Source organism: Macrobrachium rosenbergii, chromosome 5 (genome assembly GCF_040412425.1).
Source record: "Macrobrachium rosenbergii isolate ZJJX-2024 chromosome 5, ASM4041242v1, whole genome shotgun sequence".
NCBI classification, from domain to species: domain Eukaryota; kingdom Metazoa; phylum Arthropoda; class Malacostraca; order Decapoda; family Palaemonidae; genus Macrobrachium; species Macrobrachium rosenbergii.
Genome location: NC_089745.1, coordinates 54,006,494 through 54,028,993, shown reverse-complemented (window position 1 = coordinate 54,028,993; position 22,500 = coordinate 54,006,494). Strand labels below are relative to the sequence as shown.

The 22,500-nt window shown below is 36.7% G+C and overlaps 1 protein-coding gene across 8 annotated transcripts in view; it reads right to left on the bottom strand.

Annotated features, from left to right (window-relative positions):
• Window positions 1-22,500, bottom strand: part of LOC136838804 (solute carrier family 41 member 1-like) — a 177,244-nt gene that overhangs the window by 116,827 nt on the left and 37,917 nt on the right. The window contains exon 1 of one of the 8 annotated variants that reach the window (XM_067104387.1): window positions 3,248-3,385. The exons of the other annotated variants lie outside the window; for them this stretch is intronic. The gene's annotated coding sequence lies outside the window, so the exon portion shown is untranslated. Of the gene's footprint in view, window positions 1-3,247; window positions 3,386-22,500 lie in introns of those variants that run through there. 8 annotated transcript variants of the gene reach the window in all.

Below are 22,500 nucleotides of genomic sequence, written 5' to 3'. Positions count from 1 at the left end.
TCACTAATTCTATTTTCACATTCAAAATCATAATTTCATTACCTGGCATAAATGAAACACAAAACAAAAACTTGGCAGGATAGTAAATTTAACAATAACTGAAACGATGCTTAATTGTGGTACCACTGCAATACGAGTCACCGGTGTAAGTGGTATTACACGGGGTGAATTGTTTGTGCCTGTAACATTCAAGGTCACTAACCTAATCATGGCTAACAATATCTTTTAAGGGCAAAGTAGTTGAAGGACTTCGGTTTATACACTATTACAATCATTATCAGGATAATAACTAACTTTTCTTACTTTCTTCATTTATTTACTACTAGTATCACGGAAAAAAGATGTGCTTTTTAAAAAGACAAAACTTAGTAATCCAAGCTACCATTAAAATTACATACAGCAAAAGATTTTTGGTAAAACGACAGACCCAACCGTCGAAATCATCTGGGCTCTTGGATGAAATTCACACCAAAAGACCATCCAAAGAGCAAACGCCTTAGTGTGACTAGGCCTAAATCTCACCACGAAATGGCTGAAGCTGGCCAGTCCCCATCAAGAAGTCCATGTTGGCAGACATAATTTCCAAATGAATTCAGTCTTGGCCGGCTCAAGAGTCCCATGACAGCCAAAATGTACTGAATCCCCAAGTACCAGATTAAATCACAATGCAATGCAGCTCGCTGTACGTGATTCCTCAAATAAACTACCAAAGATTTTGTAATCTGTTTCTGGGTTGAGGGGTTACGGAATCGGAGAAATATAATAATGGTAAGATGAACAATTACTGAGCCCGAGTAAAATATAAATAAACTTACTAACACTTTCATCTACTACTATCATTGAAAATGGAAGAGGGTAACACGGAAAAATGGAAGGTGACACTGTCATATGGAAGAACCAAAGCAGAGATAATGCATGATGAAAATGTCATTGCCAAATAAAAAAAGTGAAACTAAAATTTGACAGCTGGAATACAAAATGTCCCAGATTAATACCATTAAAGAATTTACCTAGACCGCCCAGGTAAGAGAAATTTAATAAAGGGGAGAGGTCAAGAAGGAAACACGTAAAACGAATCACCAATGCGGCAAAAATAAAAATGGCAAAGAGGGAAAAAATGGATACACCGCCCCGGGATATTTAACCCACTTCGAGGATACAACCTGAACAGCAAAAAGTCAACCGTACTCAAACACATCAAGGTTATCAAGAATGTTATGAGCAATACGAAATAAAACCCCTTGGCATTGGCCCTTGACCATAAAACTGCATCGGTGTAAAAATGGACAGGTGTGAAGAGAGGCGGGTGTTGCACCAAATACATCCTCCAAGGTCTAAGCGTCCTTACAAAATCCGGGTGAATCCCCTTTTTAATGGAGGGCTTTTTCCCCTTTGTCCTTACGTGTTTGCCAATGACCGCAAAGCGAAAACTGGTCATTTTTCTTCACATTGTTTTTATATGCAGGAGCCTTCGACTGCACTTGGACGGCAAATATATTTTCTTTTAAATCCCAGAAGGAATCAATATTATCTTCCGTTGAATTTGCTAAACGCTAGAGCCATCATTATAAAAAAACCGTTATTATTACATAAACTGAGAGATAGATGAGGCCTCGTGCAATACAGAGGCAAAACACACAAAGAAGAATTTCTGCGTAGAATAAAGGATAAAATAATTCCCCAGCCATCCTTATCAACAATCTTATCCACGGACAAAGGTAGAACACCAGCCAAGACAGGCCACCACACTCATAAAATTCTAATGACTTCAAAAAAGAGCAGTCACGTGGATCCAGTGTCTAACAAACAAGCTGCTGCGATGAATACAGCCCGGTTCACCTGATCTCTCGGATCCCGCTTCGTATGAAACACGTATAGCACGAAAAGGTAAAATATAGAGAAAGAAAACAACACATCCATTAACGCGGCCACGCCACAGTAATGAAGCACAAAAACGTGGATGGGATTCTTAACCTTCGCCGAAGATTGTGCAACAGATTTCGTGTTTTAATTCGTGTGAGAAGCTGATGAGGGGGCCGCGACAAATAATAAACAAGGGGCATTCGTGCAAGATTTCTATCAAGGATACGCGGGTCCTTCTCAAAAACGCAACTCTACTAAAAACTGGCCTTCTGTGAGAATACATCGTAGAAATCTAAATACATAACATATCTAGATAATAATAATAATAATAATAATAATAATAATAATAATAATATGAAGCTTGAAAATGCGAAAAATCTCTCACAAACGTATCTTTATTAAAGTTGGGGAAATAAATTTCAATATTTGCAGTGCATTATTCACAGTAAGAATTTATGTATACTGAAACCAATTGGCCACCAAAAATTGTACATAAGTTCCTAAACTTTCGTGGCGGGCATGGCTGTTTAAATATTTGCTTTATATATCTAAGGTATAAATATTCCCATGTATGCATGGATGTATGTACAAAGACTAATGAATACCGTTGACACAATTCATAAATCACATTCAAAGATATAGTACCACAAGTACCACGTCGTAACTCGCGTATGTTACAGTTTATACACAAAAATTTACTAGATTCTTATCAACAAAAACGATATAAAAACTCTAAAAAAACCTTCAAAGGAAAACAGATCTCTAGTATTTACCTCCTGTTAGGACCAGAGAAGAGATAGCTTACGAGACGAGGCGATTTTCTGACGCAAAAATCTGACACGTTGGGAAATCCTTGAATTACAAGCACTGGCGACGAAGGGTATGCGACCACCTCCCGGAGGTCAGGGAGAAAGAGAGATACTAAACAGCAGAGAGGAAAGAGCAGGGCTTGGCCACCTGGAGGCTTGACATACCCTAAAGAATGCCAAAATAATGCCCCCTTATACCCAAAGAGAATTCAAGACAAAGAAATCGTGAGGAAAACATACCAAAGGATTTTTATTTGGTACCGAATTTGGCACATTTGTGTATCTAAAGCAAAAGAGGAGAGAAAACTTAGCCTTATTGACACCGCAAGGCATTGCGTCGCGGTTGTGCGACGTCAATTATCAAGGGGAAGAGAAATCAAGAAGGAAAGTGTAGAGAGAGTGAAAGAGGGGACCAGAGGAGTAAGAGGAGCAGTACAAAACCGTAAACCTAAACGTGAAAAGCCCGAAATAAACCCTAAGAGTGGTATCGCTTCTGTTGCCAAGTCTACCAAAGAGAAATCTTTGCAAGAGGAGGAGGAGGAGGAAGAGGCAGAGAGGAGACACGACGAACGTACCTCCGAGATACAGGTTGTTCTGTTGTTTTATAACTTCTGACCTTCTGGGAGGACAAATGCAGCTACTGTCTTCCTTCTCCTGCGCGGCTACCAGAAGGTGCAAAAACGTTGTGCAAGCCACCTGCCTACACACACACTGCTACAGCAATCTAATACAAGCAGCGGGAACGTAGTCAAGAGGAGGATTTTTGTATCGTACCGAAGAGAATCACGGGATTTTAAATTGTACGCTTCATCAATCTCCTCGAGAGGCGATGGCATGCCATTATTTTGCTGACGGGTTCAATCCATCACCTCTGAATTGAGGATGAAAACCCTATGCAGAAAACTTCCAAAGCATCAGCAGCTGCTCATATCAACAACCTCTCTCTTACTCTATCTCTCTGCATGTTATATACTGTATATGTGTATATACATACATACATATATATATATATATATATATATATATATATATATATATATATATATATAAAAATGTATATAAATCTCAATTTCAAAACCTAAAAACTGCGACATACCCAATCATGAACACCAAACGTTTATATATATATATATATATATATATATATATATATATATATATATATATATATATATATATATATATATATATATATATATATATATATATATATATATAATGTGTGTGTACCACGCTGTCATTTGCCACAAGTAAAATCGTTGTCATATCTAAAAAGTTAGAGGAATGTGGACCCGTCGAATGAGGATTTGGACCTGTATTTAAAGAATAGCCCAACGCGCCACTAACAAGCTTACTGCGACTGACATCAATACCCCTTAATGTGCAGCGCTCAATCAGCCTGATTATTCATCAAATAAACGAAAACTTCAAAATACCCCTAACAACTATAAATTATTGCACTCATATTAGCCACTAAAATGTAGGTGTGTAAATAAAACTACACATGCGTGAGCAAACACGTGAGAGACGAGTGGTGGATATTATGTAACGATCTAAAACCGCTACAGAAAGTGCACGTGTGTGGAAGCACATTCAACAACTCTTGCCTTTTGTACACATGGCCCCCTTGGGCTGGAATGGGGAGGGGAGGGGAGGGGAGGGAGGAGGATAATGTAGCAAGCAAAATAAAACACAATGGTTTGAATGACAATAGACAATGAGTCCATCCTGCAGGCTTTAATGAAGAGAAATGCCAGAACTTGTAATATGCGTCTCTCCTGAGGACCAGTAGCAAGATAGCTGGAGAGAGATCGCAAGTGGACTATCATTTTAATCACTATTTAAGCGCGGGATCAAACCAACCTTGCATTAACAAAAAAAAAAAATTGAAGAAACAGTATTATCAACGATTAACCAATTGACACTTTTTAATACTATTTTAAAATAAAAGACAAATCAATTCACTGTACTAAATCATTTGTCAGTTAAACACCCTACTAAATCATTTGTCAATTCAACCTACTGTACTAAATCATTTGTCAATTCAATCCACAATACTAAATCATTTGTCAATTCAATCCACTGTACTAAATCATTTGTCAATTCAATCGACTGTACTAAATCATTTGCCAATTAAGCCCACAACTGTCACACGCAGAAGATCAACATGATAAGAAACAACAAACGAGGTGAATCCATTTTCCCAAGGGAAAACAAAGCGACTTCACACGGGAATAAAAAATGCATCAAGAAAATTAATTAATTGCATCAGACCAGTCTCGTCCGTCTGGTCATTAAGAGCAAGCATTTTATCTGTCTATGTTCAAGGTCAAGGCCCACCGACTGAACCTCCCGTTCCCTGGCTCATGGATGCTGCTGTTCATCAAGTTCAATCACGACAGTGAAGCGCCTTCATCATCACAAGACTCATCCTCGACTTCAAATCATTTCAGGCGGTTCATGAGTCAAGTGCCACCGATCTACGCCAGCTTCCAAACCACAACAACAGAATCATGATGAAGGGGTCAACAGCTGAAAAGGATAAATCGTTACCACCGCTGCCGCCTTATTTTCCCACTGACTGTCCTTGTCATCTCCAAAACATCTTCGTAGCCAATTTATATCGATGAAATTCTCCGCAATAATAAAACTAACTACTCCATGAATCCTCCCTTGTTGATGAAAGAAATTACACTGTCAGAGCTGTTGCCACTTACGTAGAAGCATAAGCAGCGAACCTTGCAAAACTTGAAAAGTTAAGCATATGGAACTGATTCCTCCACTTACTGGCGTCACAACAACCAAGGTCATCGATACCGAGGTAGTTAATAGTAACAATCCACAACACGTCGCCAGTAAATATTCAAATAAGTGGCAATCGCGCCTAGCAACCACCAAAAAACCGTCTTGCAACAAAACCTACGCAATACACTTCAAAACGCATTGCGTGCAATGTGACCTGCAAGAGCAGCACATCATGACAACCAAATGACACTCGGCCAGGACCCATTAGGACTCAAAGTATCATGGCTTGCACTTTCATATAACCGCTTGCATGCACACCCAATCTTCTTGTTTCCTCATCTGCGCCCATCGCATGAAATTTTAACAACGCTGGGAAGATAAAAACTGAGATTTTTACCAAAATAATGGACTAGTGGTCTGGGCCATAAAGAACAGTGTGTGTGTGTGTGTATGCATATATATATATATATATATATATATATATATATATATATATATATATATATATATATATATATATATATATATATATATATATATATATTCGCCCATATTTTTATGCTTAAATTTAAGAGGGAACTGCTGGAAAATTGTCCCTAATCTTTTAAACCACTTTTTTATCGGAGGTAAGTAGATGACACTTTTGCTTATTTTAAAGGTAGGCATCTTAGCGAGTCTTTTTTAAAACAAAATGGTAACTCTAAACATCAAAATATTAAATTTACCTGCGAATTAGAAGAAATTGGACGATTAGCCTTTTTGGATATAATGGTATTTCGTAAAGATAACTGTTTTAACATGGGCATCTACAGGAAACCAACTTTTACCGGCCTTGGTCTGAATTTTTACAGTTTTTGGTTTTATAATTTTAAATTAAATGTCTTATCAACACTCCTACACAGGGCTCGAAACTTAACATTGAGTTGGAAATGATTCCATGATGAAATAAAATTTCTTGAGGGATTTTTTAATATCAACTGTTACCCATCGGAACTATTTTTTCAATAGGTCAAGAAAACTATCAATAACATTTTTCATCCACCTGGCGCAGTGGATTTAGCACAGAAACTAAGATATTACGCCAAATTACCTTACATACATGATAAGTTTTTACCATCTCTTTAAGAAAATTTTAAATCATCACTTTCCAGCAGTTGATGCCAGATTCACTTGTGTGAATCCTAGGACTATCGGTGGCTTCCTAAAACACAAAGAGAAGTTGCCCTCCTTGATGCAACCTGGTGTAGTGTATTTATTTATTTAATTGCTGCCGATACAATCAGCAGACCTACATAGGAAGTACGCGCCGGTTGATCGAGGTGAGATGCGATGCTCATAAAGGTGTAAGTTACCGAACGGGCAGCAAATTATCGAGCCCAGAACAATCAAATATCAGGAATCACGCCAGAATCTGTAAGACAGACATAAATTATAATAACTTTAAGGTCATTATGACATCACCATATGAACACCACTTCCTCGCTCTTGAAAGTTTGGCAATTAAGAAACTGGTACCTTCACTAAACAACCATAACAATCGAGTACCTTTGTATATAGCATAAAGCCACGTCACTAAGGTCTTTGCCTCCTCTTGGCTTTTCAAATTCCACCGTCTTGACACGGACCGGGGGGATTCCGCTTGAGCAAGGTGTCTTCCTCATTCTTTGAGATTTTTAATTCGTCATTTTACTTGGAATTTCTAAGTTTTAACTGTTTATAATTTTACTCTTGCGTTTTACGCTTTCTTTTTTAGACGTGCTTTGGATTAATGTAATATTTATTTTCTGCTTTTAGCCCGAAGATGGAACTTTGTCTCGAAACGTTGCGTCCAAGTGAATAAAGAAACCATGTAAGGTGCCATGTCCTTCCATATCCCTGTGCCTACACACACACACACACACACATATATACAGTATATATTATACATACATACATACATACATACATACATACATACATACGTGTGAGTGTGTGTGTGTAAAATCTACTGGTCATTTTTTACCAGATACGTATGTAACTGTAATAGCCACAATGCCCTCTAAACTTGTCGAATTCTTCGCACTTCTTGGATACGTCTGTCACTACAAAACCTTAGATCCAAGTGCAAGATATATGAAGCAATTAATGATGTCCGGTAGCGGGAAACGAACCCGCATCCCATAAACACAATGAGATGAGGTTGCTAGCCACACGCCCTGCCTCAAGGATTTCTAAAGGACTTACTTGCCGACAGTTTACCTTTTCAAGGTGGTCGCCACAAGGTCTAAAAAATATTCTTTAGAACTTGTCGCCCATACCCAACAGGACAAGTGGCATAACGAATACGTTACTGTGGTCCGCATATCTTTAAATACAACACACACACACATACACACAAACATACATAATATATATATACATATAATATAAATATATATAACAAACGACGTATTTGCAAGGATTATACTCTCATATGTACCATTAAGCACATAAACATACGCACGAATCCTGCTGCTTGTATGTGTCAACTTATTCATGTAAGTATAGTGAGTATGAGCGGCCGATAATAAGAACTTGAAATATCATTCGGTTAGCAAAATAAACCTTAACATTTTGTAGTATATAAGATCTCTTCAAATAAATGTTATACATCAAATGTTAAAAATTCTCTCTCTCTCTCTCTCTCTCTCTCTCTCTCTCTCTCTCTCTCTCTCTCTCTCTCTCTCTCTCTCTCTCTCTCTCTCTCTCTCCTGAGTAGCATACAGAATTATTTTACAACTTAAAATTTTGCGTTTTTCAATGTAGATCACGGTTCGACAATATTCCTTTGCTTTACCAAACAAACACGCACAAAATTCAAAAATTTTTATGCCAATATTCCGCTGCAAAAGTACCCATAAACTTAGGAAATGGCTTCTCAAGAATCACTTTATATATCCTCCGAAATGTATTCTCAAATAAAAAATTTGCACTAATATATCAACATCCCGCAGAATAACCGAAGCTCTTCTATCCAACGTCAATAAAACTTCCCGGCAACAGGGCAAGAAAAAAAAAATCCCATACCAGGAGCAACAAAACAATACAGATCCCAAGACCGCATAAAAACGAAAGGAAAAACAACCATGCAAATCTTGGGTGGTGTACTAACGCGATGAAGGTCTCCTTCAAGGTACAGGGACCTTGCCGACTTCAAAAGGGTAGCCAGAATAAAGAAGGTCGCTCCGTATAGCAGGCGGGGGCCAGAAGCTACCATAAATCATAATGCACTCGTTGGAAATCAGTTTAATGGAACTGTACATACAGCCATTTCAAACTGGATTTCTTGCCGTTGATGTGCCGGTTTCGTATGCACGTAAAACACCTCATGTGATAATGATAATATTCATAATAGTAGTAACTATACAATAATTGCGATAAACAAACAATGGTAAACACAGAATGTGCTTCAGGAACGTATATTTCTCCAATCATTTTCAGCATAGTTACAACAAACAAGCAACTATAGCTATTTCTCTCTCTCTCTCTCTCTCTCTCTCTCTCTCTATATATATATATATATATATATATATATATATATATATATATATATGTATATGCATACATACATACATATGTATATACATATATTATATATATATATATACACATATATATATATATATATATATATATATATATATATATATATATATATATATATATATATATATATATATATAACCAGTATGGGTGTACCCCGTAGGTGGATAGTGCCGTCAGTGCACCTCATGCGGTGCACTGTGGGCACCACTTAAGGTTCTTTGCAGCGTGCCTGCGGCCCCCAGTTGCAACCCCTTTCATTCCTTGTACTGTATCTCCTTTCATACTCTCTTTCTTCCATCTTACGTTCCACCCTCTCCTAACAATGGATTCATAGGGTAACTGCGAAGTTTTCTTCCGTTTCAGCGCTAAATGCCCTCATAGGTCCCAGTGCTTGGCCTTTGGCCTAAATTCTATATTCAATTCAGTATGGGTGTATTACTTGTGGAAGTTCGTATGACAATTTAAGAAAACATCTTAAAGAAAACAGTACGTCACTAATAATTAACTTGGAATAAGTCACAAAGCCAAAGAACGGAAACATGGTCCAGACCGTTACCATTGGTATTGATTTCAATGCATACCCAAGGGCACTCAACTGTTCTTTTCACAACATTATTTGTTATTTACTCACACCAAACACTGACGTTTTGTCCTGTTCTTTACTTGTACAAATATCAGCATTCGATTCTTTGGAAACTAACCAGGCATGTTCACGATCTTGTGGATTTTTCAATATGAATGCATGTAATATAATAATAATAATAATAATAATAATAATAATAATAATAATAATAATAATAATTTCGTGAAAAACAATCTGTGTAATAAAAATCCACAATTATTAGTAAATAGGCCTATATTACTATGTAAAATATGTAAAATAAACCAAAGACTTTCGAACACTTGAACGGTGTTCCTCATCAGTGCTAAAGTTAAAATGATTTTAACGTTAGCACTGATGAGGAACACCGTTCAAGTGTTCGAAAGTCTTTGGTTTATTTTACATATTTTACATAGTAATATATTTACTATATAATTGTGGAATTTTATTACACAGACTGTTTTTCACGAAATTGTGAATCTATTATTATTATTATTATTATTATTATTATTATTATTATTATTATTATTATTATTATATACATGCATTCATACTGAAAAAATCCACAAGATCGTGAACATGCCTGGTTAGTTTCAAGGAATCGAATACTGATATTTGTACAAGTAAAGAACAGACACAACGTCAGTGTCTGGTGAGTAAATAACAAATAATGTTGTGAAAAGAAACAGTGGAGTGCCCAATAATAATAATAATAATAATAATAATAATAATAATAATAATAATAATATTAATAATAATAATAATACATTCTATGGGCAAAGGTGCCACAGATAACAGCAGGCCCCAACAGGCAGAGCAAAATGAAGGTGGTTAAGACGAAAAACTACACAAAACGCAAAGACACACCCAAACAGCCATTAAAATAAATGTCACAGGGGCATGGCGCTTGCGGGTAGTATTGCAACATTTTCGAAACTCGAGATGATCAAAGGCTACAAACAAATCGTGCCAGGAAGACTTTGAGACAGTTTTACCCTTTAAGGAGCGAAAGATCGCTCTTACTCGACTCCGTAACATTGTGTAATATCAACTGAACAAGGAAGCTGATTTTCTGCTCGGTAACGCGTCCTAGGGAAGACAGTGACAATTCGTTACCTGAACGGGGATTTTGGAAGCTCGTCAAACAGGAAATTTTGCATGAAATACTTGGATTTGATTCTATGAAAACTAGGCTGTCAAACCGACCACAGGGACAATTTCGGCCATTCTGCGCTTAAGACAGTGAAGAGAGGGAAAAGGAAAATTCAGACATCAAGATAAGAGATCCAGAAAATAAAATAGATGAAGTACAACAAGGAACTGAAGGTGGAACTGGGAGAAAACCCCACAGTTGCACTAAGAAGTAACAGATAGAGAGAATGAACAGCAAAATTTACGAAAGGAAGAGGGAACAGAATTAAAAGTTAAAGACTAAAAAGTGGAAGCAGCTATGGCCGAAGGGACAATGCAGGCATCCTTTAGTAAGGGAGTGGAATACTTGAAGAAATCCTTGTCAATAATTCGGAAATAGGGTGCAACTGTGAGCCAAAATACCGTCAGCAAATCCCTACTTGACCTTTGACCTCTAAGTATGACCATGACCTCACTCGTAAAATGGGATCCGTTATGGAACTATGCATGTCAAATAAGAAATCTCTATCTTCTAAACTATAAGGAAATGGCATTAGGTTCACCAGCCAAATAGTCACTGCTCTAAAAAAAATAAATAAATAAAAAATAAGTTGTAAGCCCAGCAAAGATATTGCCTTCACATTGTCTGGACGATGAGGTCACAACATGCTGCTGAATATCTCGTAAAATGGGATTCGTTATTGAATTATGCATGTCTATTAAGAAATGTCTATTTTCTAAACTCTTAGGAAATGGCACTAGGTTCCCCGGCCTGTTAGTCATTGCTCTTAAAAAGAAAGAAAAAAGTTGTACGCCGAGCAAAGATATTGCCTTCAAGTCGTCTGGAAGATGAGGCCGCAACATGCTGCTGAATATCATCGTTTCTGTTGACGCAAGTAGTCATGCGAACAATACCTACCATTCTAGTGACCCCAAGTTGTATATTTTAAAGTGGGGTGAAAGAATAAGGTTGAAGCCAAAGGTAACACCACTCACTTCTGAATTCTAAAAAGACCTACACATTCACTTACGCATCGTAAATCGTGAAATGGGGCCACGAGCAAAATGTTTATACTAAACCTTAGCCCCCACATTTCTGACTGCTTACTCATTTTACATGAGGTGTCGGAGAAATATTGCAACAAAAGCTACATCATCTGCATATTCTTCCAACTGTCTCCAGACCGGTAATCAAGTCACTGGTGCACAGTAATAAAAAGTCCCACAATACCCTGTGGAAAGTAAAGAGGATTATTCTTACTACTCTCAAAATACTAACAAAAAAATTCTTGTTGCTTTTACTCAAAAGAACTAAAATAGAATTTATATCCTCAAACTTCCCTGACTGAGGTAAAAACAGAAAAGTACCGTAGGGTTACGGGAGTCAGAAGCAGGAACACTGAGACAGGAAATCATAGCATCTTTCCTTAAAATTCTAGAGGGACCACGCCCATTGATTGGTACAGTTCATATACTCTCAAAACCTTTTACGGTAATGTCAAACGATTATGAAATTTAAAATGGATGAGACATAGAGTCCAGGTCGTTATAAAAAGAAACGTCAAACCCAAAAGTTAGTCTGTCAACCTAAAATAATGGATTATAACGAATATCGTCCTTTATATCTTAACTGTAAGATCCCTTGGATTATCACAAAAAATTCACATTATTCTTTACCCTTCTTTCATCAGCAACACACGGCGGGTTTCTTTCTCAAAATACAATAATTTTATATCAAATAATCATGCTAAGTATTCTTGATATATGGGAAAATGATACTACAAAGTAATAGCAGAATTGAAATCGTATCGTCCCCGTTACCACGGAATATCTCACCACTTAAACTATATCAGTAAACGGCCTTAAACTGTGCAGTTGCCAATGGACGCCAGAGCCAAGTTTTCACTAACTTACGTTCAACAGCGTTCTGGTCTCATACGAGAACGGCTGAACAATGCTATCCGAAACTGCTGGCAGAAAAAATGAGTTTGCTCTTAGATTTAATCGTCCCTCTTGCCAATTAAGGCAGAAATACTGTAAAAAATATATTCGAACGACCCTACTTCCACATCAAGCAGACACCACTAAATCATGCCGAGCTGGACAAGAAAGGATAAACCAATAAAACTGTTGCAAAACTGTGAATGTGTGGCAACCTCTGTTCCGTATTGCTATGCTACTACTAACTGAACTATTTAGAGTAAATCAGAGATAATCTGAGCTCACAGAAATGGCTGAAAGAAAAACAACTTCAGTAGCTTAACTGAAGTTGCTTAACTTTCATAATTTTGGTGTACAGCTAAAGAAGAAAAAACATTATTAATTCCCAAAACGCTGGATGAAAGGGTGGGAGGAGTCTGTAGCTTAAGATAATTTCTTTAATTTATTTCAAATCGCGTCTCCTTGTTTCATGACGGCGCACGAAAACACTAATATTACATCTTGTACAAAGATATAGACGTGTTATGACAAAATTTGATGTTCAGAGACATAATGCTGTCTACTACAATAGTTATCACTTAAATTCAACAGCTTCTCACTAAAAACGAAAAATATGAAAAAGTTATATGTTAAGTAAAACAAAAATACGCTAATAATAATGGCAACTGCATTAGTACCAGTAACAACGAGACAGAACATATCTTGATTCCTTGCATATATATATATATATATATATATATATATATATATATATATATATATATATATATATATATATATATATATATCAACTATATATCAACTAAATACCAAAACCCTGATGCATCTCAAGCACAAAAACAGAGAAACAAGCAAACAAAAAGGCAATCGCACAAGTCAACAAACAGAGGAGCATAAAGCCCAGACTGCCACTGACGCATTCAAACTGGTCCGACCCAGGAAGACGAGCGGGAGATGGAAAATTCCACACTATTAAATCGAGTTACCGAAAGCGTCAGGTGGAAATTATGCGGATAGGCCACCGCACACTATAAAAGGCAGAGCCGTTAACACTTCCTTCTCACGCTTCCTGGCAAAACACGCTCAGGGATTCACAACTATACGGAAACTACAGTAGTACACTAGACCACTAATACAACAACAACTACTACTACTGCTAATTATAATAATAATTTGACGTTAATAACTGCACCCATGTCTGATCACTTCCAATATGAAATATAACGTGAGTAATTACTTACTGGGAACGTTATGAATGCAAGGTCTTCGTGACCAAAAACACCTTGATATTTGAAAACATCTGGGGAAAACAAAATCAATAAAATTTAATACTAGCAACGCACAGGCGTTTCCCTCTTGGAAAGGATTTAGGTATATTATCTTGTTTAGATGCTGGGTTTGCTCTTTGAAATTCACTTCACTATTTTTAATAAAATGCATTACAATAGTAACCTCTGAGAGAGAGAGAGAGAGAGAGAGAGAGAGAGAGAGAGAGAGAGAGAGAGAGAGAGAGAGAGAGAGAGCCACCTTTGATTTGTTTACTGCCACCATTCTTACATCAGTCATCGGCCTTGGACTTCATGGATTTCTTAAAAGAATCTGCAGCAATAAACAGCCTTTAAAATAATAAAAACGAATATACCCATTTTACAAAAAAAAAAAAAAAAAAAAGTACGCCTTGTCTCACATTAGCAGCTGCACGGCTCGTAAGCACCCCATTAACCTAAAAGGGAATACTACGCACTTCAAGGAAGTTGATCAACAATCCATCACCTTCTTGCCATGTGAAGACAGAACTGGTCCAATACATCTCGCAGAAAATTCCTCAGAGTTCAGCAGGATGAGGAGAGGTGGAATTTGTCTACGAAGATGAATGGGGGAATTTACCTAATGGTGATCGATGCAATTTGTCTAAGGGACGGTAAATAAAATTTTACTGAAGGAAGTCGCTGAAATCTGAGTAAATTGTGGAAGGAATTTATTAAGATGCGAAGAATAACATTTGCTCACCCATGATTCCAACAAATATAAAAAGACCTTAACCTCGTATTTCACTGAAATTCAGCCAAGACTTATAACTGAGTATAACATGTCATATTACCAGTTAACTGACATAAACAGTTCATACACTAACTAATGCTGGTCCCAAGACTGGATATAGGGCAGGATTAAGCGCACAGTTAACATCCCCTATATGGTCCAAACTGATGAAACTTACAACAAACCTTAACAAATATAAAAAGACCTTAACCTCGTATTTCACTGAAATTCAGCCAAGACTTACAACTGAGTATAACATGTCATATTACCAGTTAACTGACATAAACAGTTCATACACTAACTAATGCCGGTCCCAAGACTGGATATAGGGCAGGATTAAGCGCACAGTTAACATCCCCTATATGGTCCAAACTGATGAAACTTACAACAAACCTTAACAAATATAAAAAGACCTTAACCTCGTATTTCACTGAAATTCAGCCAAACTTACAACTGAATAACATGTCATATTACCAGGACTAAACAGTTCATACACTAACTAATGCCGGTCCCAAGACTGGATATAGGGTTAAGCGCACAGTTAACATCCCCTATAGGTCCAAACTGATGAAACTTACAACAAACCTTAACAAATATAAAAACCTTAACCTCGTATTTCACTGAAATTCAAAAAACTATATAACATGAACAAAATATAAACAGTTCATTGGGTCCCAAGACTGGATATAGGCAGGATTAAGCGCTGGGACCTGTGAGGTCATTCAGCGCAGAAATGGAAACTGACCGTAATGAGGAAAACTTAGCAGTTGCACTATGAATCAATTGTTAGGAGAGGGTGGAAAGGGGATTGAAGAAAGAGAATATGAACGAAGGTACAGTAAAAAGAATGAAAAGGGTTGCAGCTTGGGGCCGAAGGGACGCTGCAAAGAACATTAAGTAATGCCTGCAGTGCACCGCATGAGGTGAAATGATGGCACTGCCCCCCTACGGAGAGTAAAAAATATAGTACACAGTTAGGTAAAAGAACAATAATTAAGAAAAATACAAGTAGTACCTGTATTAACAATCAAGTAAAAAATGCGCCGAAGAAACTTCGGCGCAATCGAGTTTTCTATACAGCGTATAATGATGCATGAAACTCTCAGCCACGGACCACGAAACTCTCAGCCGGCCGTGGTGGCCTGTGTTGTTGCATTGCCAGACGAACGATCATGGTTAACTTTAAATAAAATAAAAACTACTGAGGCTAGAGGGCTACAATTTGGTATGTTTGATGATTGGAGGGTGGGTGATCTACACACCAATCTGCAGCCCTGTAGCCTCTGTAGTTTTTAAGATCTGAGGGCGGACAGAAAAAGTGAGGACGGACAGACAAAGCCATTTCAATAGTTTTCTTTTACAGAAAACCAAAAAAGAAACGGAGCCTATATTTTTGCAAAACAGATTCGGACTAAATACAAAACAAACTACTAAAAGCATTAGGACAGCTGAGTGTTTGGTTGAAATGAAGAATAAGATAGAAAATCAATTATGTCATCCATTCACGACGACAGTTATCAACCAGCCAAGGTTAAAAACTGGAAATGTTACGGAATTATCTCAGAAACAGTTGGACAACAACCACACCACAAATCTTATTCTGAAGGCTTTCGAGATGACTTGATTCGATCAAGGCTCATATTCTGAAGGTTACTCCAAATATTCTACTGGGAAACAAGACAGAAACCACATCCGTGGCGTAAACTTGGAGAGCCGAGTGAGAATGAGCTGTCACAAGAGTCACCTCTGGGGCCCTCTGAAATTCAGTTGCAATAAATGTTTACACGTACCAAAAGGGAGAGAGGTTTCAATGTAATTTACTTATCTGTTCATTTTATGTATCAAAGTCCGTCAACTCAATGTCATATGTCTGAAATCAGTTAGTGTATTTAATTTGGTGTACATCTTTCTTCATATTTCAGAAATTTGTCTATCCTACGCAACTTTTGGAATCACTAAAATATATGAATTAAAAATTGTCTGTCTCGCCACAGATCTAGAAAAGAACGCAGCATGCATTATATAGAATATCCGCAAAATAACAAAAAATAAAACAACTACTTTCATATACAACAAAACTAATAATAGTATTGGCTACAAAAATAAGGCAACGGGTAAGAAAATAAAGGCACAAGACCTGAAATGGCCAAATCAACGATTTACGTAACAAACAGGGCGAGTCCATCGCTTTGGGGGAAAAAAACTTTGAACCTTTATCTTTGCTTTTCCAAATTAAATGAAATGCCAAGGCTGGGTGGGTGGCCACTTAAAAACAATATAGTGCAAGTGCACTTTCCTCAAAGTTACAACATTCAACAATATCAAACATTCCAAAATTAGTTTTAAAATTCATGAACTTTTTACTAGAACAAGTAGGTGCACAGCCACACACAAGACACACACACACATACACGCCCCCCACACACACATTATATATATATATATATATATATATATATATATATATATATATATATAATATATATATATATATATATATATATATATATATATATATATATATAATATATATATAAAAATTAAATAGTAAAATCAATTCATCTTTATTTACTTATGTGTCTTTCGTTAAAACATGTAAAATTAAATAGTAAAATCAATTCATCTTTATTTACTTATGTGTCTTTCGTAAAAAGAGAAGCCAGACACTGGCAAAAGGAAGACATAAAACACGTCCAGGCCATAACCAGCGACAAGGCCACAAACCGACGACATTGGAAGGCGCGTGTAAGACATTACAGATGACACGATATATGGGTTCTTACAACACACCACACTCTCATTAAACTCGTCTTTTTAAACAGTGGGTTGCGACACCGTGGCAATGAAAGCTATTAGGCAAATATTGCTACGACTGACACGATTAGTAGTGTTAGTCCATGACACATGGGCCACCGTCAAGCTTCCGGCAGCCAACGGAACTGTACAGTACGGTGGGCGCGCCGCCGTCACCTGGAAAAGAACAAGCGAAATAGAAATCCTCCGGGAATACAACTCCCTCTAGATTTCCTTCGCCGGACACATCAGGAACGGCACCCTGCTTGTCACAGGTTGCCACATGAAGAACAGAACCGAACCAGCAGCCATAGGATTAATAAATAGGATAACAATGACTTAACTCTTCAGGATGTGTGAAAGTAACGGAGATGGTGTAGAATAGAATAGAGAATTTAGGCCAAAGGTCAAGCGCTGGGACCTATGAGGTCATTCAGCGCTGAAAGGGAAATCTACAGTAGGTAGGTTTTGAAGGTGTAATAGGAGGAAAACTTCGCAGTTGCACTATGAAACGGTTGTTTAAGAGGGTAAAAAGTCAGATGGAAGAAAGATAATATGAACGGAGGTACAGTAAAAGGAATGAAAGTGGTTGCAGCTAGGGGCCGAAGAGACTCTGCAAAGACCGTAAGTAATGCTTACAGTGCACCAAGTGAGGTGTAACTTTAATTAAAGTCTGCTTGATCTCATAAACTGAAAATACATTACAGTTAACGTAAGAACTAACGCTGACCCAGGAAGATTTAAAAAAAAAAAGGAGCTATGCAAAGGAAAAAAATCACAATCAACAATAACGTCACAAACTCTAAAGTACAAGTGTGAATGTAAAATTTCACCGAAAAGATGAATTTAACCCTCAATATAAATTACACTGTCGTATTTCAAGCTTCCTAAAGTTCAAACGCCTTGGTATCATCTCGACCAACGGGGCCAGTCTTGGAAATCGTGACCCAAGAATAAACTGCGGCCGTCTACATTTTCCACCCAGCGCGAACCAAGGACTCCAGTCACAGAAATATAGCAATGGAAGTGAATTTAAAGTACGGAGATACATATCCGTAGTTTATCAAGGTTAAACAACTACGCACTGAAAGCACTGGTAAAATACCAGATTTATTGCCGGCTTTAGTGTGCCCTTCAAGTTTGACGGGCATTTCAAATTCTCTATTTTCTACGCAATATTAAAAAATCAAAGGTATCTAAGAGGACACAAAAAAGGAGCTGAACAATCAACAGCAAGGGCAATTCGAAAAAATTAAAGCTGAAATAAATAATTTTCATAAAATCATGTAAAACAAATGTAAACATCCACTACTTCTATGATAAGCAATGAAAATTCTCGCTGAATAAAAGCAACAACTGTAGTAGTAGCAGTAATAAAGAATCCAGATTAAAATGACGACATCTTCACACGATCGCTTGTAGAAGAAAACCCAACGTGACCTCTACGAGAAGGAGAGGGCAAAACCTAAAGAGAATATATTATTACTCAAATGCAAGTAAACGACTCAGGAAGAAGATAACGTCCTTTAACATTTCTAGTTCAGACAATGAGTGGACGTAGATTCACGTTTTTGTCAGTAGATACAAAATAAACACACACGCACACACTCATATACTGTATGTATATATATATATATATATATATATATATATATATATATATATATATATATATATATATATATATTTAACTACAATGGCTACATCGAATATCTCTAGTTATGATATATACATATATATATATATATATATATATATATATATATATATATATATATATATATATATATATATATATATATATATATATATATATATATATATATATATATATATATATATATATATATATATATATATATATGTGTGTGTGTGTGTGTGTGTGTGTGTGTGTGTAAAATGTAGCTGTAAATGTTATTAAGATGAGCTAGTCTGATTAGAGGGCAGTAAAAAGAAAGCAGCTGACAACAGAAGAGAGAACTAAGGTTAAAGACAATTTTTTTCTACAAGAGGATAAGAAGGGGGAATAAAGGCAATAGGAGGTGAGATGAGGAAATGAAAGATTTGGTGAAGCAAAAAAAAAAAAAAAAAAATTCATGGTTCAAGAGGAAGTGAGAGAGAAAAGGAAGGCAAGCAATAAAAATGAAGGAACAAATGCAAGCAAGTACTTGGGGCAGACAAAGTACTTCCACATGAAGGAAGTCAGTTCTGTGACACAGACTAATGAGTAAATTGTCACCAGAAAAAATACACCAGCGAAAATTCGTCATCCATCAAGAATGCAGTTCTGGATTAATGGAGCGTTTTAATGATATGTTCAATGTAATGGATGTAAAAAATGAGAGAAAGCTTAATGATGCAAGAGAGTTAATGATGCTAGAGAGGATAGCGTGAGTGCACATTTTGAGACTGCTTGTGGAAATGACCACATACTGTACGATGTACTGAGGGCAATTTGAAGGTTGAAGATTGGAAAGATTTGAAGGTTGAAGACTGGAAAGAGCCCGTGAATTAAAGGGAAATAAGATGCTGATTTACTCTTACAACATGTGCCTGCTAGAGCTTAGTATAAGACTAAAGGTGATAGAGGAGACTGAAAGGTTTCTAAGGGAATAACATTACTCGGTATACATGGAAATCTCTAATACGACTGGGGAAGTAAGGCAAAAGCACTAAAAGAGGAAGAGCAATGGGTTTAGACAAGGACGAGGGTGTATGGGTCAAGTGCTTATAATTCAAGTTAAATGTGACATTTCAAAGAAAAGGGAAAAGGCTTTACATGCCAACCATGGATCCAGAAAAAGCTTCCGTTATAACTGATAGAGTAGCAATGTGAAAGGTTTTTCTGATGGGAAGTGAAGTGTGAGTAAGTATATGCAGACGGAAGAGTAACTAGTTGGTTTGGTGTAAAAGTGGGCTTGATACAAAGGAGTTTTAATATCTTCATGGATGGAGTGATACGAAAGGTCAGAGAAAGGCGTCAGAGGGAAGTGCCAAGTTGTACGATAAGCTAATGAGTTATGAATGGGGTGTGGAATGGCTGTTTACAGATGGCAGATTACTGACAGGGGGAAATGTTTAGCTTAGTTTTATGAAATTTAGGCTATTAAGCCAAGTACTTGGGTATTTTCGGCTACTAAGGGCTTAATACAGTCAAAAGAGGGAGTTGGAGTGGTTGGACAGCAAGACTGAAGAAAGAAAGCGGAGATGGAGGTTCAAATAAGAATAAAAAGTGGGTGCAGTTAAAGGCCGAGGGAACATTCAAACATCGTTTTGTGATGCCTTCAGTTCACCACGTGTGGTACAGTAACGGCAGCAAATCCCTACGGGGGATAGGGGGAAGTGAAGAGAAACTGCCGACACTAGTGAAAATGTAAATGTTTGCATGACAGTGTAAGATGAGTAAATTGAAAGTAAGTGTGAGAATGCTCTAAAGCAGTGGTTCCTAAACTTTTTTGCCTTGCGCCCCCCTCTGCATTATGTATAGATCCCATGGCCCCCCCACCCACCCCTGGAATTTTTGCCCACTACAAACTATAAACAATATGTTGCCTATCTGCTTATATGAATATATGGAAATGATAGATTTTTGTTTCACTGCTGTTAATTTTTTTATAAGTATGCACTGCACTATATTTCAATTCATAAATAAGACTTGAAATGAAAATTTACTTTTATTTTGAATTTCTGGCATGTTTTGAGATAATAATTAGAAAACATATGGAAGCAGTGATAATGTTTTCGGCAATTTTGCAATTAATATCACAAATTAAAAAAAATAATAGGCACCATCTGGCAACCCTGCTTGCGACCCCCTTGGAAGGTTCTGGCGCCCCCTTAGGGGCGCGACCCCCAGTTTAAGAATCACTGCGTCTAAAGGTAAATGCAAAACAGAATTTGGAAAAATGACTTGATATGGATGGCAGCTTGCATAAGTGTGTGGGGGCAAACCTAACAGATAATGGAAGGATGAGAGAAGACTAGAACCACAAAACACAGGCTGAAAAAGGTAAGACGTGTCCAATGATTCAGAAGGGAACTTGTGCCTGTAGATGCCAATATTTGAATACATGAAGAATTTGTTGGGCCAACTCTTCTTTAGGAAGTGAAATGTGGATAGCGAGTACAAAAGAAAGAATGAAGGCTGAAATTGGCGAAATGAGCTGTTTGCATTGTCTATGAGGCGTCAGAATTGAGCGAACTCAAATGCTGATATCTGCAGTAGTAGCGGTGACCGCGTAGGTGATGAGAAGGATTAGTATGCTCAAGATGGTTTGGTCAAGAGGAACGAATGAACAATAGTATGCTGATGAATAGTGTGTGATATTCAAAAGAGTCAGGAGGGAAGAGGAGATTAAATATTTGGTGTCAACATGACCTCGTTCTGAGACTCAAGATTCGGATTCGAATCCTGCTACAGACGCCAGGATTTCCTGACATTCTTGCATTTGGATCTAAGGCTGTATAATGACAAGCATATCCAAATATGTGTGAAGAAATCAAATAGTTATGGGGCATTGCGGTTACCATAATTACACACATAAATATGTGTGTGTATAATGCACTTACATATTTTAAAATAAAATATATAAATATATATACATACATTATATATACATACATTATATATATATATATATATATATATATATATATATATATGAATATATATATATATATATATAATCAAATGTCAAATGTCGCTTAAATAAATTCCCCTTCGGTGATAATTCCCCATCGGGGATATTCCCGAGGTAGCGTGGATTTGATATTAAGTGACATTTGTAGCTTCATGATTGTATATAAATCACGGTGTGATAAAAAATGTCAATATATATATATATATATATATATATATATATATATATATATATATATATATATATATATATATATATATATATATATATATATATATATATATATATATATATATATTCTATGCACGTTTTCCACTTTTAAAAGTTTCTCCACAGCGCCTTGTTTTTGACATCAAAAATCGTCCCAAGAATC